This window comes from Choloepus didactylus, chromosome 21, assembly GCF_015220235.1.
Source record: "Choloepus didactylus isolate mChoDid1 chromosome 21, mChoDid1.pri, whole genome shotgun sequence".
Classification (NCBI taxonomy): Eukaryota; Metazoa; Chordata; class Mammalia; order Pilosa; family Megalonychidae; genus Choloepus; species Choloepus didactylus.
The window spans coordinates 16,231,998-16,236,357 of NC_051327.1; positions in this window are offsets into that span (position 1 = coordinate 16,231,998).

A 4,360-nucleotide genomic window follows, 5' to 3' on the forward strand; every position below is an offset into this window, starting at 1 on the left:
TGCTAAGTGAAAACAAGAAAATTGCAAGGGTAGACACAAAATGATTCCATTTATAGAAACTTTTTAAACCCACCAAACAGTAGTACATCGGGTTGATAATCTGCATCTCGTAAATTTACAAAAACATAGAAAACATATAGGCTGTGGAATTGGACCACACAACCCAGAGCCAAACTCTACCTCTAACTCACCTAGAGACCTTGGGTACCACAGCTTAACCTATCTGTGCCTCGGTTTCCTCTTCTGTAAAATGGGGGCAGAAAAGGGAAGAGAAAGAACGGGTGGAGTGGTTTGGCGGTCTCCATAGTTTTCTTTCTTTTTTTTCAATAAGAAGAGAGCCCTGAAGCAAACATGGCAAAATTTTATCATCTGTCTTGGTGGTGGGTACATGCGTGTTGATATTATTTCGGTGCATGTTTGAAATGGTTCATCATTTTACAATTAGTGATGTAAAGACCACACAACAAAAACGCTTCTGTATCCATCTCCTCTGTGCCATCCTTGGCTCCCTCCAGACAACTTCTCCCACAGTGGAGAGATCTAAAAGTCAGACTAGGTGGGGTGGCCTATTAACTCATGACATCCAAGGCCACCCATTGCTCCCGATAGGCCCCCAGGCCCTGTGTGATCTGGTCCCTGCAGACCTCATCTCTCTGCAACCCCACGTGTCCCGATTGTTCCAGCTACTCTGTGCTGTCATTTATTCATTCATTCATTCATTCATTCCCTCAGAAAATATGGAGAACCTCCTGTGGACCAGCCATAGAAGCAATGGGGATACAATGGTGAGCAGGACAGAGAAGGTTCCTATTCTCAAAGAGCTGTCATCCTAAGGGGGAGCAAACCATATAGGAGGCCCTACATCTAGATAATTATAGATTGTCAGTATGTACAACAAAGTAATAAACAGGGTGACAGGAAAGAGTAGTGGGAGACAGGGCGGTCGGGAGGTGCCCTCCAGGCAAAATGAACAGGCATTAAGAGTTCAGATTCAGGATTCAGTGTGCAGGTCAAAATTCTCCTCCTCAGCAAAGCCCTTCCTGACGTTCCTGGTGGGCAGTTACCCTGTTGCTGGTCTAACACCCAGCCAGTTCCTTTTCAGACCCTTATCATAATTATAAATGTGTGATCAGTCGCTTGACGTCTCTTTCTTTCCCTCCCTACACTGGAAGCTCCTTGAGAGCCAGGAGCTGGCTTTGTTCAGGCATCTTGCACCTGCCACAGCGCCTCAAGGCACTCAGTCAATATTTGTTGAAATACTGACCCAAAGGTGATTTCTACCAGCTTCCAAAGTCCATCAACTGAATCAGAGCAGTACCCGGCCACACGTTATCAAATGACAAATCCCTGCACTGTGGATATATACAGGAAATATGACTTTTTACTATACAATGAGCCTTCTAATATTGGAAATGCTAATGAGGATGTTAGAAAAACCTTAACCCTAATGGAACACAGCAACATCTGAGAGGAAACAATTATTTTAGTGATAGCATCGCCATTTTTTTTAAAAGTAAAAATTACACACACGAGAATGAAGCAAAAAAATTCTACGTAAACAAGGCAAACAGCATTAAGTATGTTCCCTATTCTGAGCTAATGGAGGCTGTCAGGGGGAGGGGGGAGATTCGGCATATCTGGTAGTCAGGTTGGGATGCTGCCAGATTTCCCGCCCCATGGACTGTGATGTCACACAGGAAGTTGGCTACACTGTAATGGTAAAAATTGAGGTGTCATTTTAACCAAGATTTGTTGCCTGTCCTATCGATAATTTGATTGGAAGGCTCTGGCTTTGGGTAAATGGGTTTTGTTTCCAATTTTACCTTTCCATGTTCTTCTTCTTTTGTATAACTGCCTTGCCTTTTGGTGATATTAAACAGTCTGGGAGCTTAGCCTCAGTGTGAATTCAGTTTCTTGGGATTTCATCGATCTGCTAGGAGAGGAGGCAATCACTGTGGCTAGCCTTTGGCTTTCCACAAGGTTTCCCCAGTCCACTCTGGCCCCCAACTTTGCCAATGTTTGGCCGTAGAGGATTGGCTGGAGATTTTAAGATCTCAGCTCTGTCTGGGCCCAAATCCAACAAAACACAGAAGGCTCAGTCGAGAGAAAAGAAAAATGCCCTGATGGTGTGGTTCTGCCCCAAAGGTCACCTCCTTCTCTGCCTCTCCTGGCATTGCAAGCACATCAGTGAGTGGAGTCCTGGGAGCAACAAAGGGGCCCCTTGTAGAATGGATTTTTGGAGAAGAACCATGAAGGAAGAAAGAATTATCCACTGGTTTTTTTTTCTTTTTTTTTGCATTTATTGAAGTTTCTAAACTATGCATGTGGTTGGAGGTGCATGTGTGATAGCTGACGATAAGGAAAAAATGAATACTCCCACATATAAAAATATCCCAAGGAAAAACCACAGACACTTGAAGAAAAGTTTGTATTTCAAGAAACGTTTATATTCTCTTCTGCTGAGAAATAAGGGGCTTGTGGATAGTGAGTTTTTAAATATACAGGGGGCTCCTCCATCGTTTGAAAGGGGATGGAAGAGAAATGGTCAATTTCAAGCATCTTTTCCAAATCACCCAAAAGGAGAGAAGAAAAACACTGAATAAGTTCTGAACCTGGAGACATTAATAAGCACTATCTTTAAAACAAACTGCTTCAAAATTTGAGTGGTCTGAGGCTTCCGACCAACTAGCTAAGACTTGAAAAGAATGCGAAAGCACATATTCTTGTCCCTTCTCAAAGAACACAATTGTAAATGGTCAGCCCACTGCTTGGACCTGGCCAGCCTGGCTGCATAAGCGTCATGAGTAATCGGCAGACATCGACTCAGAGCCCTGTAAATGGGAAGGAGCTAGGAAACGGGGCAGGTGCCAAGTGCTAAAGGAGATAAACACTCAGTTTGGAGAGAGAAGCACAAATTTACACACAAAAAATCAACATAACATTGTCTTCCTGAATAAATTTCCATAATGGGCAGTTTCTTCGGAGGTGAGGATGGGGTAGGGGAAAAAAACTAAAAGGTAAGGATAAAAATAGAAACAATTTCCTGCTATAATAGACTCTGGAGCCTGTATTTATTTGAATGACTGATCGATCACCTAGAATTTTAACTGATGATGGAAGGAAAACAGTCACTGGGCTTCCCTCGGTCCTCTAGTGAAAGCAACCCAGTGTCTCACAGACGAGACAAACTGTTCTGGAAACACGGATCCCCACTGTTCACTAAAGACACTTGAATTGTGCATTTACAGAGCACCAAGTCCTGTGAGAAGCCCTGGGGATAGAGATAAATGGGTCCCAGTCCTTGCCTTCATTTCGGATGTTAAAGACAGCTTTTACCTCGAAATTATAATGCAATATGGTAAGTGTAATAAAACAGAATTTTATACCAAGGGCTTGGGTGACATGGTAGGGACAGACCCCTGGCTCCACCACTTACAACCTTCCAAGACATTGGACAAATTATTTAATCATTCCCAAGCCTGTCTCCCCATCTGCAAAATGAGAATAATATCAGCACCTCCAGGAGTCTGGTGCATAGTAAGGGTGTAGTAAATGACAGTCACTAATATTTCATTATTCATTATTATTATGACATTTGGGCTATGGTAGGAAAGATTAGTTCACTAGGTTAAAGACAGCCCAAAACAATCCTGAAGGCCCTTGGGAATTTGAAGCACTTCTTTTTCTGGAAAAAAATTGGGTCACATCTGACAGAGGGACAGCTTCCAATTCTGCAAAATGGGACTAATTCTCGTCTTGCAGCATTGTGAGAAGTCCCGGATAATAAACACCAAGTACCAAACTTGGCTCGCAGCGCAGGAGCTCACCAAATGGGAGCTGGTGTTACTCATGGGGACATTTTGAGCAATCCGGAAAACTGGCCACAGGCAGGTTCCAGACGTCGGCTCTGGACCTGCGCCGCCCAGGAACGCCCGGACCTCAGTGATTGTTGGCGTCCGTGCACCCGGGTCCTGGATTTTGGACCGCAGGGCCCAAAGGACCCCGCGCCTCCGAGCACGCCATAGGATGCTCCCGCCGGTCTAAAGTCTGCCCGGGGTCCGCTGGTCCCACCACGAGCAGCCCCGGACGGGGCGCGCGGGAACGGTCTCCCAAACAAACCACACCAAGACGAAAACTGCCAAATGGGCGTTCCCGGAGCGACCAGCCTTCTTTCTCGGAAGGCGACGCCGGCGGGTTTCACTTTCCTCACTCGCAGGCCGGACGCCAAGCCTCCCTAGCAACCGCGGTCCCGCCCGGTCGGTGCTCTTCGCGCAGGCGCCGGAAGGGGCGGGCAAGGCGGCTTCCGGCCGGGCTCGGCGTCCCTCGGCGACTAGGGGCGGGGCTTGCGTCCTGGCGTCAC